The following is a 19,495-nucleotide window of genomic DNA, read 5'->3' as shown; positions in this document are numbered from 1 at the left end:
CACATGTTCAGCCAGCGCAGTTGCAGCAAATACAACAGCAGATTCCCATGGTACCTGGACATCAAATGCAGTTGCTTTAGCTCCGATGGGACAGCAACAGGTGATGCTTCCTCAACAGGTCACAGGTCAAACAATGAGTCAAAATAATACAGTACAACGGTTCCCATTGCGTGGTGAGAATGGAATAAACGATGAATGGTCGGATGATTGTTCGGATAGTTAGGGGTGCAGGCTTGCAGCGTCCCTAGAAGTAGATCAGAGGGGACCTTATGTTCAGGGAAAGGTGATGGGTCACAAGGTTTCATTCCTGGTTGACACAGGAGCTACACGCTCTACAGTTAGAAGTGCAGAGGTTCCAAAATTGCCGCTTTCGGGGCGTAGCATAAAGGTGGTAGGAGTAGCAAATCAGCTCTTGACTAATCCGATTACAGATCCGGTTGAGGTTGAGATTGGTACCTTTCAGGGATTGCACAGGTTTGTAGTCTGTGATTCAAGTCCCGTATCCCTACTGGGAAGAGACTTGCTGTGTAAGACAAGGTGTTCAATCACCTGTTCCAATGAAGGGATTGAGGTGCAGACAAACAGTGATGATGAAGGAGACGATGGTCAGATCTCAGAGCCAGAGACGGAGACCACAGATGAGGAGTACCCTTTGATAAGCTTCTTCCCGATGTTCACAGTGACCGATATGCCAACAGAATTACAGGGAACAGTGACAGAGAAGGTGTGGGACTTGACAGGAAAGGAAGTGGGACTGATCAAAGGAGTAGAACCAGTCAAAGTAGATGTGAAGCCAAATGCTGTGTTTCCCCAAGTACCACAGTACCACATAGCACAAGACATCCTCACACAAGTGACGAAGATAATTGCAGACTTTGTGAAGCAAGGGGTCTTAAAAGAGGTGATGAGCAGCCCATGTAATTCGCCAATAATGGGACTGAGAAAGCCTTGAGGGAAAGTTCGAATTGTCCAAGACCTGAGAAAAATTTATGAAATAGTGGTAAAATGTTGCCCCATAGTGCCAAATCCAGCCGTGGTTATGTTTCAGGTCCCATGTGAAGCGGAATGGTTCACAGTTGTGGACTTGTCTCAAGCGTTCTTTTCAGTGCCTCTTCATGAGGACAGCCAATTTCTTTTCAGTTTCAAGGACAAGGTTTACAGTTGGTGTCGACTTCCTCAAGGGTTTTCAGAATCACCTTCCATCTTCAATCAGATATTGAAGAAGAATTTGGAGTAATTGGAACTGCCTTTTAATTCGACTCTAGTACAGTACATTGATGACTTGTTGATTGCATCCGAAACGAAAGATGACTGCAGGTATGATACTATTGCCTTACTGAATCATTTGGGAAAGAACGGACATAAAGTGTCCCCAAAGAAGCTACAGTACTGTCAGAAAGAGGTGAAGTACTTAGGCCACCTGATTGAAAAGGGGTCAAGGAGAATATCCAAAGAAAGAGTGACAGTCATATTACAGATGAGTCCCCCGACATCCAAGAGAGACGTGAGGATGTTTTTGGGAATGGTGGGCTACTGTCGCCAGTGGATTCCCAACTTCTCAATTATCTCCAAGCCTTTGGTGAGGCTGACTGTCAAGGAGGTTAAGGATGGCCCGAATACCCTAACTATGTCCGAGAACGAAATGAGGGCATTCATTGAACTGAGAGAGTGCATGTGCAGGGCTCCAGCTTTAGGTATGCCTGACTACACAAAGCCTTTTGTACTGTTTTGTCATGAACGTGATGCTTGTTCTCTGTCTGTCCTGACACAGGTCCATGGAGGTGCAAACCGCCCAGTAGCATATTTTTCAGCTACTTTGGACCCAGTCGCAGCAGCCTTACCGGGTTGTCTGCGTGCAGTTGCAGCAGTTGGCCAAAGCCTCACTCAGTGTGAAGGCAAAGTGATGAGACATCCCCTGACAGTAATGGTCCCACATTCAGTTGAAATACTACTCACCGGAACCAAGACCCAGCAGATGACAAATGCTCGATTGACCAAGTATGGACAATTATATTGGGGTCACCAAATGTGTCACTCAAACGCTGTACTGTGTTAAACCCGGCAACTTTACTTCCTAATGAGAATACAAATGTTGATGATGCTGAGGAAGTAGAACATGATTGTCTTGAGGTAACAGAACTGTGCACAAAACCAAGACCTGACATTAAAGATACTCAATTAGAGGAAAATGATTACATTATTTTTGTTGATGGTTCATGCCTGAGGGACTCAGTGGGAGTACTAAGAGCCGGATACGCTGTGTGTACAATCACCGGTATCCTGGAAGCATCTTGGCTCGAGAGAGTGTATTCTGCTCAAGTGGCTGAATTGGTTGCTCTTACTAGGGCATGCCATGCCGCTGACAAACTAAAAGTGACTATCTATACTGACAGCAGATAAGGATTTGGAATAGTCAATGATTTTGGCCAGTTGTGGTCACAGAGGGGTTTCATGACCTCTTCCGGTTCCCCAGTGAAAAACTGTGAAAAAATTAAGGAGTTGTTGCGCGCGATTCAGTTACCTCTTGAAATTGCCGTGGTGAAATGCAGCGCTCATGTTAAATCACAAGATTTTGTGTCAATGGGAAACGGATATGCAGATCAAGTCGCAAGGTTTTGTGCATTGAACTGCATATCGTTCAAGGATCAGTGGGAATTGTTACCTGAAACTGAAAATGAAACATGCACAGGTTATGCATTGAGGGTGGTTGACACCATGGAAGAGTTTAAATTGCTGCAGGGACATGCCAGCAGAGAAGAGAAACGTTCTTGGCTTAAAATGCAATGTGTACAAAAACCTGATGATTTGTGGGTTTCAGATGAGGGGAAAATGGTTTTGCCAAACAGTCTTTTGTCACAGTTTGCAAGGTTTTATCATGGTCAAGCACATATTGGGAGAGACGCCATGATCAGGTTGTTCAAAGTCGATTGGTTCAATCCACAATTCAGACAAGCTGCAGAAGTAATCTGTCACAGGTGCATCATCTGTCAACAGATGAATGCGGGGAGAGGGACCGTGGTGAATTTGAGCCACATTGGGAGAGCAGGAGGTCCATTTAGCAGGATGAAGAACGATTTTATTGAGATGCCTGTGTGTGGAGGTCTGAGGTATGTGTTGGTGATTGTGTGCATCTTTAGTCACTGGATTGAAGCTTACCCTACACGTAGGAATGACAGTCTCACAGTAGCGAAGTTGCTGCTTAGGGAGTTGATACCACGTTTTGGGTTTCCGATCTCTTTAGAATCAGATAAAGGAAATCACTTGAACAATGAAGTGGTTAAACTCTTGTGTGCCGCACTGAACAGAAGTTGCATTGTAGCTACCGTCCTGAAGCCTCAGGACAAGTGGAACAGATGAATGGTACCTTGAAGTCGAGAATGGCGAAAATGTCTGCAGCTACCAATTTGAAATGGCCAGATGCATTGCCCTTAGTGCTAATGTCAATGAGAAACACACCCAACAAGAAAACAGGTCTGTCTCCTCATTAAATTCTCATGGGCCGAGCTATGAGATTGCCTGCAGTGCCTGCAAATGCTCTTGTGAATATCACAGATGATATGGTGTTGGACTACTGCAAGGGTCTGGCTGATGTGGTCCGCTCTTTCTCTCACCAGGTGGAAGCAACCACACTGCCACTGATAAATGATCCGGGTCACAATCTGAAAGCCTGAGACTGGGTTGTTGTCAAGAAACACGAGAGGAAGTTGTGTTTGGAGACACGTTGGAAGGGGCCGTATCAAGTGATACTGACAACTACTACTGCTGTGAAGTGTGCTGGAATTCCAAACTGGATCCATGCCAGTCACACAAAGAAGGTGACTTGTCCAACTGATGAGGAACTTGAGTTGTCGAAAATAACAGCTACAGAAAAGGAAGTCTCAGAGCCGGAGAGTAATCAAAGGGGAACTGAGACTGGAGGAGACCCCGTTGAGGATGGCTTGGTCACTCAAACAGCAAACAAGATCCCGAAGGGTGACGGTGAGCCTATCTCAACTGAGGCACCAGGGCAACCGACACAAAGAGAGGTTCTCCCAGAAACAGACGGATACAGGTTTGAAGTTGAACCCCTGACAGACCCAGAAGGCGAGGGAGTTGAGGCAGAAGGTAATGAAAGTGTTCAGACTCCTCCTGAGCCACCTGCAGATCCATCAAGAGAAAACACCATAGCACAAGAGGAGGGCATTGAACAGCACCCTGAAAAGCCAAACAGCAAAACAATACTGAAGGGAGATAAGTGGCCAGGATTGCAAACTGAAAAAGGGAAAGTAGTCATCAACTAAACAATAGAGGAAGAGGTTGATACCACAAGGAAGCAGGATTTGAGCGAAGGAGAATTGCAGGGTAACCGCAAATTGAAAAGAAAGAGAATTGCAAACAGAAGATACACGGGTCCTGAATGGGCTTATCCAACGACAGCCGAGTGGCAACAAAAGTTCTTGGCTTTTTGTTTTGATTGTGAAGTTCCAGGTCAATATTATGGTACTTGAAGTTGGCTACAAATAAAGGAGATTGTGTTAAGCTGAAATTGAATAAAGGGAAACCTGAGAAAAGAGACTAATGAAAATTACCGGATGTGACACTGTTAACCTGAATTGACTTGAAAATCCTGATTGTGACAAGCTGCTAACTGGATAGACAAAGGACCCTGGGAGTGAATGAGAAAGCTGTAAATACTTGCTGGAAAAAGACTTTTGCGTAAAAGAGTTACTAACCATCCTCCTATTAGTTGATTATGTTTGTAGTACTTTACTTTCTGATTCTTTACAGATCATGCCTAGGTCAGGAGATGACGTTGAGGGAAATAAGCGTTGTAAATATTTGGGTGTTGCTTTGGCTGTTGTATGTGTGGTATTCATTAAAGCTATTTTGGTGGAAATGCGTCTGGTAGATGAAAGTGAAGGTAACAATGCTACAGTTTCTGAAACTGCTACATTAACACCGTGGGACAGGTTTGAGCAGGATGCGAAGTATTTGCATGGCGAGAGTAATGCAAAAGGGGAGCTGTCTACTAACGTTTTCTATCACTTGCTGAGTGAATATGTTGACACTATGGATGCAAAGGCTTGTTATGTGTGTACACAAATTCCACTTTCAGTCCTGGAGGGAATTACCTATCACAGCTTGCCATTAACGTATGGAATTAGTTGTAGTCTGCTACTAACGCGTTTTTATAATCAAGAAGAAGTGATATATTTTTATTCGAATTATGATTTAGTGTTTTCGTATGTGCCTATCATAGAAGATTTGAATAGTGTAGCTAAATATTATGTCATAAAACTGGTTAAGGGTTTCTTCGAGCCTAGAATGACAATTAGTGCTTCATATGCGCACCACGATAATTTGACGTGCTTGCTTACATCTGTAGAAAAGAGATTTTTAGATCACACTGAAGATAGGAGGATTTTAAAGGGGAAATTAGAAAAGGGCTTGCAACAACGGTCATTCTTTAGTAATAGCAATAATGCGGTTAGGGAACAAGGGAAGCTAGCTTCAGATGCGAAACATGTAGGTAGGCTTTGCATTACGCGACCAAAGTCATATTATGACACTGTTTGTGGGAACGAGTGAGTGTAAGCATGTGTTTTTGTTTCAGAATAAATGGACTTTCATGCTAAATAGAATGGATCAAGGGATCCCAGGGGTCTATTATATGTGTGGACTTAGTGCTTATTACCGTCTTCCAAAGGGATGGTATGGGACATGTTATTTGGGAATAGTTTTTCCAAAGATCTATCAACTAGACGATTTAAAGAAATTTCCGAAAGTGACAGAATTGCTTTGTGCTAGACAAAAGAGAGAAACTCCTGCTGGTGTAGTAGGAGACATATTTGGAGCAATAATTCCTTCAGTGGGAGTTATTTTGAAGTCCGTAAAGATTCTAAAGTTGTCTACTATTGTGGATAACATGCTGACAAACTTCACAGGGGCTAAACTCCTGATGGATACTGAACTTGCTGCGTAGAGGGCTATGACTCTGCAAAACAGGCTTGCTTTAGACATTCTTTTAGCAAAAAGTGGCGGAGTCTGTAAGATGCTTAATGAGCGCCACTGTTGTGCTTATGTTCCGGATAATAGTAATGAGATTAGAAGTATGCTTACTAACCTAACAAGAGATAGTGCATATTTAAAGGAACTGGAAGAACAAGGAGTCTGGGAAAAGGTTGGAGAGGGATTTGTGCGTGTGGGAAGCCGGTTTAGTGGTCTTTGGCATGGGTTTCTAGGAAAACTAATACAGGGAATAGTAATTGTTTTGGCTTGTTTATTCGGACTATGGTTATTGAACAAAATTTGCAAAAGAAGTAAAGTAAAATGGGTAAAATACAAAGAAAGGAGGGAAGACAAGAAAAGTGAGAAAATGTTCAGAGCAAAATATGAAAAGGCAAAACGAAAAAAAGAAGTTGAAATGAGGGAAATTAAAAAATGAGAGAAAAGTAAAGTGTGGATTTGTGTGATGACAAGTGTCATCAGAGGAGGGATTGTTGGAGTGTAGTTATTATAATCAAAAATTAACATGAAATATTTGCGAATTAGTGCCTAATGATACCGCATAGAAAACTGTATTGCTGTGTTTTTACTAAACGTGTGTTTGAAATGTGCCCACGGGGAGTGGCCACCAACGTATACGATGATAATTGAAACTGACTAATAGTGAAACATTAATGTACTAATGTATGATTTTGTATTAGTATTAAGAGTTATATGTTAAGGGTTTGCTAATTAACCACTAGGCCTTAGTTAGCATGAGTCGGGCCTAGCTGTCCGGTTTCATATTAAATGTGTTTTCTAACGTGCAATGTGCTGACTTGCTGAAGGACATGTAGCCGTACTTTTCCATAAGACTAGAAGATGTGGGTAACTGTGGTAAATTCTTTCTCATGAGACTCGACTTTCTCAAGGAGACATTCTTGCCGAATGCAACAGTGTAAACTTGCAACAGGTACAAGGTTGCCTGAACTGGTATAGACAATTGAACTACTGACTGGGTCTGTGAGAGGACCGCGAGAACATGAAAGTGTACCTGACATTCTGCCCGTTGGAGACGTCAATTACAGAAGCCAATAAACTACGTGAGAACTGTTATAAGGTGACAATGTTAATGAGGCAACAAGTAAACCATTGGATGGAGATAATGGTGCACCAAAACTTGCCCAATTGGAAATTAGGGGACTGTACAACAAGTTTAATATAATCCTTTGACACCAGGAGAAATCAGCCAATGTAAGCCATTCCGAGCCATTTTCTATAGCCATTACATGCATTTGCTATTGCCTAGACACTTTGTCACTCTATCTTAAAGACTTTGCGGTTTGCCTCTTCAAACCATCCTTATTCTGCCTTACCCGATTCATACTTTTCCTTCTTATGAGGGAAGTGTCCCTTATTGCCCGTCTTGCTGAACTTTGCTGTGTTTCATGGCTGATGGCGAATCAACTGATGTCCTGAGGACGAAGACTGACTCTGTATGCTGACCCATTACGGAGGGTAACTATATGATGATGAAATTGTAACTGTCTGTTTGCCTTTACTTTCTAGGTACCAACTGCTATATTTTGATAGAGACCATAGTTAGATGTTTTCTAAATTTGTGTTGCTAAATTGTTTTGCATGAAGGCCAACATGCTAATGCTAATTCGAAGGAATTCACTAAGCGGACGCAAATAGACAAACGGCTGAATCTATCCTTTGTTGAATACTTCGCTAATGATACTCTGTTAAGATTAACCCATGTTGACGTCGTGCTTTGTTCTAATGTTTATGATTTGTGTTTGATGAAATCTTATTCGAGTTGCCATATTATAACAGTGTTGATGTGTATTATGGTTTTGAGACTAATAAACTTGCTAGTAGAGTGTAATCAATAGGGAATAAATATCATAAATCTTACAAAATATTGTGTGGTTATTCATGACTGAGAGCTCTTGGCGTGTTTTGATTCTTACCTATGCCATTATCCAATTTGAATCGATTTGCTATAGTGAATATTGAAAATGTTATTGATCTATTGATTGCTATGTTGATTAATTGTCTCGTCCTTAGGTGTCTTCAATTAAGGTCAAAAGATTAATTGGCCTAAAACGAGTCCCAGACTAATTAATTATTTAAGACAGGACTCGTTATCACCAACAGTAGCTTCTTCACATGATTGTAAAAGTTCCAAAACACAGTCTTCATTCTTCCCTCACCCGGGCCACCATAGTTCAGATTTCTACTACACAATGTCTTTCAATGAAGTCCCCCTGCCCTCTGCCCAGGCAGTCATGTGAGTTGGCTTTTCATAATGTTTCTCTGCATTTCTTATAGACTTGCCTTCATCTCTTCATGAGCCTGAGCTTAACCTGATGAGACCATGCCTGAAGCCTCCAAAATAGTTTTTTTCAGATCATCGTATACATTGCTTTTATCCAGTCCACGCGGCAAAGGACTGCAAGATATGTGTAATGCTAAAATAGACGGGGGCGGAACACTCAAGGGGGCGGCGTACTTGTGACCCAACAAGCGCCCGACCCCGGGACTTCCAAACCTTTTCATGCCTACAGGGTTATTTGGAGTTTCCTCCCCGTTACTCCGGCCGGAGGTGGTTGCGCCCGAGGTCAGGGAGTCATAGGCAATAAATAGACTCGGAGAGCGCGGGAACAGGTTAGTTCGTAACCGCATCGTAAAGGTTTATTGTTGTCTGCCTGTTTATTGGGCCTAGGCCCAGCTCTGGCATGCGCTGCACACTGACATCACCAAAATCTGTATGGCATTTTCTACCAAGACTCTCAAAGATGAGAGGAGGGGCGTGGCTAGCGGGCTACGGGCGGACAGACGTTCGTAAAACTCCTGAGGTTTGCCCAGGAAAATCTGTAATCTGTCAAATGGCAGCTTCTCTGTAGCTGGTAGAATGGTTCCAGTTGCCTCTTCACCCTGAGGACTGCCGGATTGGCTAAATGAGATGAGCAACGGGCTCATACTGAGCCTCAGCGACCGCCCTGCTGCCTGACCACAGTGGCTGCACCCTAACAACAACCGACGGCCCCCTCCATTTACTTCCAGGGGCACGGAGCAACGTGGCCGACCGACGTGCGCCTTTCCCTTGGACTTCGGGACCCGGTCCTCTTTGCTGCACCTCGGGTTAGGGGAGTGGTGACCCCACAAAACAACGCTGCAGCTGCCAGAGCCCGCGCATCTGCGTGAGGCAGGCCGTGGCACCGGAGCGGGCGGGCTCCTAGGCCAAATAGCAAAGGGACACTTGCTTTAAGACCACTGACAGACGTGGGTGCATCTCTATAAAACGGTGCGCTCCAGCACCATACAGTAGACATTGTGGCCTACTAGTGCTCCCTGAGGCACAGAGACGAAAGTAGCTCTCTGACGTGCTGGGCCCGGGGATTTGCCTCATTGTGAATGTTGCCCAACGACCCGCAGCTACCACATTGGGTCACCTGAGACCTGAGGCCCCCATCCGAAGCACATTGCTGCACCCATTTGTCCCCCGTGGCCTTTCTCACAGAGGGGACCACTAAACATCTGGCAGCAATCTGTATCTACATAAGCTTATTGTGACGGAAACAGCCCGAGCCCGCTGCCATGTAGTATTTTGTGATACAGATATTGCTCTACTGCATTGGACTTTGGCAGATCAGCCCCGGAGTCTCCCTCCTGCAATTCCTGGGCCCTTTGCACACGTACACTCTATCCTCAGTGTGCCTAACAGGGGACAGTGAAAGCCAGGTCATGTGAAATAATCACTGTGCACCCTTTGCCAGGTTGAAAGTCTCTGACCCACGGTATTGGAGCCACCACTCTACAACGTGCAAGCCCCTTGCCATCAATTTGCCACGGTAGGCAGTCCCAACCGCAATCAGTCCTAAATATTGGTTTGTCTGATCATTTCACCCTTCTACCATGTGCACTGGTCCTGCATGCCTGGTACTTTGCCTCTTCGAATAGTTGACTCCCGGCTCAGAGCTCATTTTGTGATACCCACTCTACTGAACCTGGTCAACTCAGTTATTAAAGGCATTAAAACAATGACTGATAAAACAGTGATACCCCAAACTACTCCCTAATACAGCACAGGACGTGGTGTCTTCCTGAAACCTTTTGCACTGTTCCATGGTCTGTGACACAGGTCACTGCGGGCCGCACCAAGAATACAAAACAGGCCCCTCTGCAAAGCTGCAACAGCTCTCAATCAGAGTTTGCCCGGTCCGACAGATCACTGGACTTTATAGGAGTGGAATATATGCCCCTTACAGTGCCCACCACAGGACCAGACAAGCTGGATGTAATTCTGCGGGAAGTCAGGGATTCCAGATCCGCCATTAAAATTGCCTTAACACACTACCATCAGATTTAGGTCTGCTCCGTGACGAGGACCGCACTGTCCGATAACAGGAAAATAACTCACAACCGTTTTTCCACAACAGGCAGCCCACACAGCAGAAGAGGAGGATCTGCGTTCACAATTGCACCTGTTACACAACAGGGCCGAGTGAGGTGCAATAATGTGTGCATAATTGTGCTGCCCAAGGTACTGAACGCACCCAACTACACACAGTTCATTGAAAACTAGCTGAGAACCAAAGTGGCATCACAAGGATTCTTAGATCTGTTCACAGTGGAAAGAACATACAGAGTTTCCACTTGTTGCCTGCCTCCTCGAGTGCCTCCAAGGCCCATTATGGTGTGTATCCAGAATTTCAGGGACCAAGATATGGTACTGCAGAAAGCCATAGAGAACTACCCCGATTTTAGTTGACAACACTAAGGTATCCCTCTCCCGACTATGCTCTGGCAGTTCAACATAAACGATCCTCGTTTCATGCAGCAAAGTGTCATCTTCATACAGAGGGCTTAATCTATGCTCTAATGTTCCCATTGTGTTTGTGTGTAATACATGATCAGCAAACACTGTTCTTTGGCACTCTTGAATCAGTCTCGGACTGGCTGGAGACCCACTACCAAAATTCCAGTCACCTCACTTCTTTGAGTAACACACACAGCCACTCATGACACCCCCTGTGCCATTGCTGGCATGGGAACCCTTGACTGCCTTCATCCCAGATGGCCCGGTCTCCTCAACAGGCTCTGGAAGATCGACGTGCTGTGTTAGCCACAGTGACTTTGTCCAGGCAGCAGTGACCCATCAAACCTCTACCCAGCTCCTCCAGCAGTGCAGCATCGGATTCTGACTCCAACATGAGCAATACGCTTTTCACCATGGTGACGCTGCAAACCTCAGACACTGTAACTTAATTTTCCTGGTTTCGCCATCTCCATAAAAGAGCCCGCTACCTCTTCAGAGAGCCCAGTAGATAATCATGAGCTTCCTTACTACTCAAATATACGTATTGTATTTAAAATTATTGTGTCTTGATGTTGTATTCCCTCCTTCAGTGAATCGCCTTTTTCTTCAATATACTGGACATAGGTTCCTCAATGCCTCTGGCTCTACTTGCTGACCCCTAGATGGATTGCTCCAGTTTATGTTTAGTTATGTAAGTTTCTTATTGTGGTTAAACAAATGCTCCTCGCTGGGCCGTGCATTGGGGTTTGATTGTTGGTTATTCATATTCTGTCGTAAAATGCTATCTCAATCCAGGAGGTCTGAGGGAGGGCACACACGACTTGGACTACATATGTGTTTACACATGCTGCCTCTAACGAATTCCTATAAAAGACTATCATGGAATGTCAGGGGTATGGGCTTGGCTCACAAACATTATTGCATATTCTTTCAGCTTAGCCGCCACATGGCTTGCATTATTTATTTGTAGGAGACCCATCTCTCCTCAGCTGAGTCAGAAGTGGAGAGGACATCGGTTTGCCATAGCTTTCTCAGCTTTTGCATGGGATGCAGCCGTATGGATACAGCTCAAATGCCATTTGAGGCGACAGATCCCAAGGTAGACATCCACAGCTGTTATGTGTTCGTACAAGGAAACCTAGATGGTAGATCATTATTGCTGGGAAGAGTCCTTGCCCCAAAAACGGAACAGGACCTCTTCCTTTTGCATCTCTCTTTTGTACTGACAGACTGGTCCCATTTGCTTTGGTTGACCAAAGAGTATTATAATGCAGTACTGGATACCCCTCTTGATCTGTTCCCCCACCACCACCGCTCCGTCGTTTAGGCAAACAAAGGCGTTGCAATATTGGGGACTGGAATGGTCACTAATAGATGAGTGGAGGGAGCTAAATGCTGGGATGAGGAAACACTCATTCTGTTCTGTGCCACACAAACTACACTCCTGTCTAGCCCCTATTTTCTGCCCCTCGCACTTTATGGAGAACATCTCAAACGCCACATACCTGGGCAAAAATCTGTCTGTCCACAAACCCCTTGCACGTACCGTGTCCTGGGGCCGAATTCACACCCCAATGCCCACATGACAACTACAACCTCACTAATTGGAAGACACAGTCTTTAAAGATACTTTAGCCACAGCTATCACTGACTATTCTGCCGAAAACACTGGTATTGCCTCATCACCTCTGATAGAGTGGAAGGTGTTTAAGGTGATCATTCCAGGGATGTCCATTTCCACAACATTGAAAGCATGACACAGTCTTTCACAATATAACACAAGTAGAGAAGCAACTGGGAGTGCTGGAACGGTTGGTGGCCCATGACCATTCACACTCAAAAGTATACAAGAGTGCTGCATTCAGTATGTGGAACTCTTCGAACATCTGAGGGTTATGGACTACAATGCTTATACACGAAAGCTACGCACCGAGGATGACAAATCAGTAACCTTACTAGCCCGTATGATACACCCACAACTGTCCCCAAATCCCATTCTATCAGTATGCGTACTCGAGGGCACAACATTCCTGATGCAGGAGGATATCAATAAAGCATTTAGGGAATACTACTCACAACTTTATGGTCTCCTCCAGCCCTCTACGCCAGCTGCCATTAGTGCCTTCCTAGACGGTCCACACCTGCCACAGTTGCTGATGTCCCTTTGAGCAGAGTTAGGAGACCCATTGATATGACAAAATTTGCAGTACAATAACCAAGCTCTCACATCAAGACATCCAGACTTGACGGGCCTACCTGTCGACTTCTGTGACACTTTCACTACCCGCCTGCTACCACACCTAGACACACTACAAAACATTATTGGAGGCTGGCTCCCTCCCGTTCACTGCTCGCCAGGCACTAGTCACATCCCTGCTCAAACACTGCCGTGACCCAAAAGACATGTCTTATATACTGTTGTCACTACTATCAACCACATATAAATATTAAGCAAAGTTTCAGCAAAAAGACTGCTCTCCCTATTTCCGGACTTAATCCACACAGAGCCTCTCCTTTGACCTCCAGAAGGCATTCACCACTCTAGGCTGGGAGTACATGTTTGCAATTTTGACTACATTTGGCATCCCCCGGCCTATATTAGGTGGATTAAACTCTTATCTACAGATCCCACAGCGCGGGCACAGACAGTCTGTCACATATCCTCCACTTACCCCTTTTTTTGCGGCACCAGGCAGGGATGCCCCCTGTCCCTGCTCCTCTTCGTGCTTGCAATAGAATCACTAGCACAGAGTATAAAGCAGATGGCGGGTAACTGGTGTATACCGCATGGACAACAACATGCAGTTTCCATGTATGCGGACGACATCATGAAAAACGTACTTGACCTCACTATGAACCTAACACCACTTGCCAGTTTGCTCCACCTGTTGGTCGATCTCTCGGGCCTACAAGTCAATTATGATAAATCTGACGCCTTCTCCTTCCAGGAACACATGGTAAAAGATAACATACCCCTGAGCACGAACTATATCCAATAGCCACACTTTCTGCTATCTCGGCATACAAGTCTATAGATCCACCACTGACCTGCTGGAAGAAAATCTGAACAAAACAATCACTTCTCTACGCTCACAGATCTGGTTCTGGATCACTTTACCTCTTTCTGTGGCGGGAAGGCTAGCGATTTCCAAGATCCTAATGCTACCACGTCTATTGTATATTTTTTTAACTTACCGGTGGTGGTTCCTACAGCTTGTTTCCGTCAACTCAACACCCTACTAAAGGAACTGATATTAGGGGCTGCTAAAGGCAGAGTGAGCATGACTAAGCTACAACTCCTACCATATGAGGGTAGAATGGGCACCCGTGATTTCTGAGCCTACTGCTACGCAGGCCAATTGCAATGGCTGTCATATTGGTTAGCAGGCTTCTATTTAACATTACTGTTATTGGGCCTGTCAAGCCCCGCCTACCACTACTCAAGTAATGCACTTACATACTGGAAAAGGGCACTAAATTACCCCACAGCCCTCCCACACATTATGTACCTAACATACTTCTGTGAGGGCTACTAACAGTTGAGCCCATTCACATCTCTTAGACTGAGACCCTGGAAAGCTGCAGATATACACTTTGAGGGATTTGTTTGCAGACCCATGGGTTTCTAGAATCCTTTTTCCTAAGACATGCTTATATTTGCTGATACGTCCCTAAACACTGGGCACCAGCGGGGCTAGAACCAGAGACAAACTCCCTCATTCTGGCAGTACACAAAATGGGCATCGGCAGACACTTGGTCAAATGGCTGAACAAAGGCCTAAGAGTACACCTGCATGTCTCACTGGCATCCCTCAGGGCTTGGTGGAAAGAGGACCTTGGTTGTACCCTGCATATTAAAGAATGGTGTTTTATAATCCAATACCTCAAGGTAGCCTGTAATTCCCGGATTAAATTCATTCAGTTCTCCCTACTACATAGAGCCTACTATTTGTCTCAAAAACTGCACAAAATATTCCCCACAGTACCTCCTGACTACCCCAGATGCCACACCAGCCCAGGAGACCTACTTCATATGCTATGGTCATGCCTCTCCCTGAAGGCCTACTAGGTCGAAGTCCACTCGGCCCTATCAGGAGACCCGACACTGAAACACAGTGAAGCACTGTCTGCTCTTCCTATACCCTCAACGTAAGCATTCCAAAACCCTATTATGCTTGATAGACCTGGCCTTCATTCTGGCCAAGAGTCAGATTACCAGGCGCTGAAAAATCCCTAGGACCTGGCTGGGGGGCAATTGGCAGGATGAGGTCATACTTAGGTGAACTGCTGAGAGCCCTGCACTGCAAAGGGAGGAATATCATGGGCTTCGGAGGCAACACTTTGCCTTGACAGGGGACACCCTCGTGTAAATGTTAAAAATCCCAGACCACTGAAGAATAGGAACCTGGTGGTGTGGACTGGGATTCCCCCTGGTGAACACTCCAAATACCTCTCCCCCCCATGTCATTTCACTGTGTTTGTCATTCAGAGGCTGGGACAGCTTTCAGTTTTCATGTGGGCACTCACCCCAAGTTACCCTCAATCAATTTGACTCATTCCTGCCCTCCCTTCCCAGGATCTTTCTACAACCTCTGCTTACTATCACTTCACACATGACAATAGATAAATTGGGGTTATAGTGGGAGATTCGGTATTGTCATTTGTTGGTAAAACATTCCTTCAGTAACAAAATCACATTGTTAGATATGTGATGAGAAACAAATTGCTTGATTCGCATATACCACTTATGTTCCTGTATACATAACATGTACATTGATATACCTGTTGCTGGCAGTATTTTGTCGCTTTTCAAATATGGTAACATTTAATAAAGTTTGTTTAAAAAAAAAAAAAAAGGATAGCAAGGCTAGCCTGTTGGGTCTATTCTAAAAACAATTGCCTCTCTTATTTCAATTACAAAATATATATACACTTATAAAAAAAAAGCTTATGTATCATAGAAATTAGAAAATTATTTTTATTTTTGATAGTATTAAAGAATAAAAAATTACCTATCTAGACTATACATAAGACATGAAATGACAACCAAACTTGGACTACACATAAAGACTCTAGACAAATCACATACCACAACAGATGAGGCAAAATTATAACAAACACATAATATTTACATAGTATATCAAAAATATAATACTTGCAAGATCATACACATACTGTCGAATTCAAAAAGATAATTTTTCAAATGGTCTATCAACCCTTAAACAATCTATATCTGAATCTTCCTTTCTCAGTAATATAAACTTGCTTTATTTTTCAGAGTCTTTAAATTGTCATTCACTCATCAATGTCTTTTGTCCCAATGTGTTTCCATACATTTCCAATCAGATATAGATGAAATTTTGTTGTTGTTACTTCAGCTGTGATTTTGTAGGCCACTGAATTTGGATGAAAACCTTCTATGCCAGCCTTGGTATTCCTTGCCGACGCGCGTTTCGTTGGATCCCACCAAATACTGATATTTTAGGCCACCTTCCTCTGGGCTGCACACAATCGTGCACCAATAGGCTGGAATAATGTGTACAACAAATAAATATAATCCAATAAACAATGTTTGACTTAAATATTATTCTTAAACATGTCTTACCCATACTTCCAGACAAAAGATATACATGCCACCAAGTGGTCATAGCTGTTAATGTGCTGGAGGTGTCTCCAAAAATTGAAACCTGGATATATACAACCCTCTGAGGAAGAAGGTGATGGCTCTTCAAAAACATCAGGAAATGGCACATTCACACTCTGACCACCCTTCAAAGGCAATATCTTCTCAGTCTTGGCTTGATATTGCTTATGTATGCTTCCGTTGCCTAGACCCTTGGTTCAAGGCGTTTCTGTATTCAGTGTATGCAGACTGCATGAAGGGGATTATCGAGCTGGTAGGTTAGAATTTAGATTGTTAATTTATTTAGGGTTCATGTAGTGCTACTTATTGCATAAATGTCACCTGAAAATGCTGCAAAATGTTCGCAAAAAATGCAAGTGTGCCACAGAATGTTAAAATCCTTGATGCCTTATCTGGGGGTGAGGGTTTGGGTCTGTAGAGGTGCTTATTAATCCTCCTAGGAGCATGATGATGATGATGGTAATAGGTGGCAGTATAGATTGGACACTTATGATAAAACAGTTCAAGCGTCACATGAGGAGATTACACATGCCTATACTCTTGGTCAAAGACCTACACTTAATGCTTGCTGATCACTGTAGGAGGCTGGCCTGGTTTGTAGTGGGTACCTTGGGTACTTACGCCTTATACCTGGTCCAGTTATCCCTTATTAGTGAAAAGTAATAGTGTTCTAGTAGCTTAGGCTGATTGAGGCAGCTATCGCAGAACAGCTTAGGCTGAACTAGGAGACATGCAAAGCTCATGTAATATCACTTATAGTTACACAGTACTTATACACAAGTAAAGACAATACTCATTGTTACCAAAAATAAAGGTATTTGGGTGACAGTACCAAAAATATCTTAGAGGTAAGAATTATTATACACAATATATACACTAGACACCAAAATGAGGCAAGTAATTAGTCATAGGACAGTGCAAACAATAGGAAATGCTATAGAATTCAATGGGAGAAAATAGGTCAAGTGGCAACACAAACCATATATTAAGAGAGTGGAATGCGAATCACAAATTCCCCCTTAGACAAGTGTAATGTGTGCAGAATCGCTGGGAGAATAAGAATACAGTAAAGGTAAGTAAATTACCCCACCCCAGAGCCCAGAAAAGCAGGAGTAAAGTACTGCAAGTTTCCTTAGGACACACTACTCCTCATGATTGGAATTATTGCAAGAACCAACCAAGTCTGCAAACATCAAACAGTTGATTCCTGGACCTGAAGACCTGCAAAAGGAGGGGAACAAGCCCAAAAGTCGAAAGAAGTTCCAGGAAGGACAGTAGCCCCTGCCAACCCAGAAGAGGGTGCAAAAGAAGAGTCCCCGTTTGGACTAAGACTGCAGAAATGCACCCTAGGAAGATGCCAGCGTGTTCCTGCGTGATGCAAAGGATTTCCGACGTCGTGAAGATGGATGCAGATGGGTTTTCACGCTGGAATCCTCCAACAGGCCTTGGTTCTGGCAAAGTCGCGTTTTGCGTCAACTAGGTGCTATCTGGACCCAGGAAGGACCTGGGGGCCTCAACTCTGTGTGGGGAGGAAGAAGGGGCTCTCAGCAATTTAGAGAGCCATCAGAGCACCAGATAGCACCCACAGGTGTCCCAGGACACGGGGACAAAGGATGTGCAAAATGTGGTTGGTGCAGCACTACAAAAGATGGTCTCACGCCACTGGAGATAACTCAGTGAGTTGAGCATCACAGGATAGAGTGCTGGGGACCAGGGCCAGGCTGTGCACGAAGGAATTTCGCAAATAGTGCACAGAGGCTTCAGAAGGTGGTGAAAACGCGGTGCACAGATGTACTGTCGTTCTGGGGGGAAGGCAAGATCTTACCTCCAAATTGCGACAGCAGGACCTCAGGACAGTCTGTCGATGGGGTCCACTCTCTGTGTTCCAAGGAGCACGCTCGTCGTTGTGAGAGGAGTCCAAGAGAACCGGTCGTCAACTTAAAAGGTGCCTGCGTGAGCAGGGGAGTGACTCCGTCACCCCACTGGAGATTTCTTCGGTCATCCTGGTGCAGGTTGAAGACAGGGAGTCCTCAGAGCCTGCACACCGTGGAAACTGTTGCAGTTGCTGGCTTGAGCTGAAGTTTCAGAAGAAAAGTATCCCTTGTGGATACTTTGTTGCTGTTACAGCGGTGCCTGGAGCAGGCTGCGGTTAATCTGAGGTCAGAGGATGAAGTAGTAGTTGCAGAGGATTCCTGCTGGTAACTTGCAAGTAGAATCTGAAGAGAACCCACAGGAGAGACCGTTAATTTGCCCTGAGAGGGGGATTGGCTACCTTATTAGGTATGGACCTATCAGGAGGGGTCTCTGACATCACCTGCTGGCACTGGCCACTCAAGTCCTCCAGAGTTCCCCCACACCTTGCAAAGCAAAATGGCTGAAGTCTGGGATACACTGGAGGAGCTCTGGGAAACACCCCCGGGGTGGTGATGGACAGGGGAGTGGTCACTCCCCTTTCCCTTGTCCAGTTTTTACTCCAGAGCAGAGGACAAAGGGTCCCTGAACCGGTATAGACTGGCTTATGCAAGGAGGGCACCATCTGTGCCCTTCAAAGCATTTCCAGAGGCTGGGGGAGGCTACCCCTCCTCAGCCTGTAACACCTATTTCCAAAGGGAGAGGGTGTATCACCCTGCTCCCAAAGGAAATGCTTTGTTCTGCCCTCCTGGGACTGAGCTGCTCAGAACCCTGTCTGTGAGGTGGCAGAAGCTGTAGCTGTAGTACAAGCCTCAGAGAGCTGGTTTGGCAGTACTTGGGGTCCATGGTGGAGCCCCCAGGATGCATGGAATTGGCTCCCCAATACCAGATTTGTGAGGGTGCCCTCACACTTAGTAACTTTGCACCTAGCCTTCAGCAAGTGAAGGTTAGACATATAGGTGACTTATAAGTTACTTAGGTGCAGTGAAAATGGCTTTGAAATATTGTGTGCACTTTTTCACGCAGGCTGCAATGGCAGGCTTGTGGAAGGGTTTGTCTGAGTTCCTTATGGGTTGCAAAAGAAATGCTGCAGCCCATAAGGATCTCCTGGAACCCCAATGCCCTGGGTACCTAGTTACCATATACTA

Source organism: Pleurodeles waltl, chromosome 7 (assembly GCF_031143425.1).
Source record: "Pleurodeles waltl isolate 20211129_DDA chromosome 7, aPleWal1.hap1.20221129, whole genome shotgun sequence".
Classification (NCBI taxonomy): domain Eukaryota; kingdom Metazoa; phylum Chordata; class Amphibia; order Caudata; family Salamandridae; genus Pleurodeles; species Pleurodeles waltl.
Note: the sequence above shows the minus strand (reverse complement) of the source record.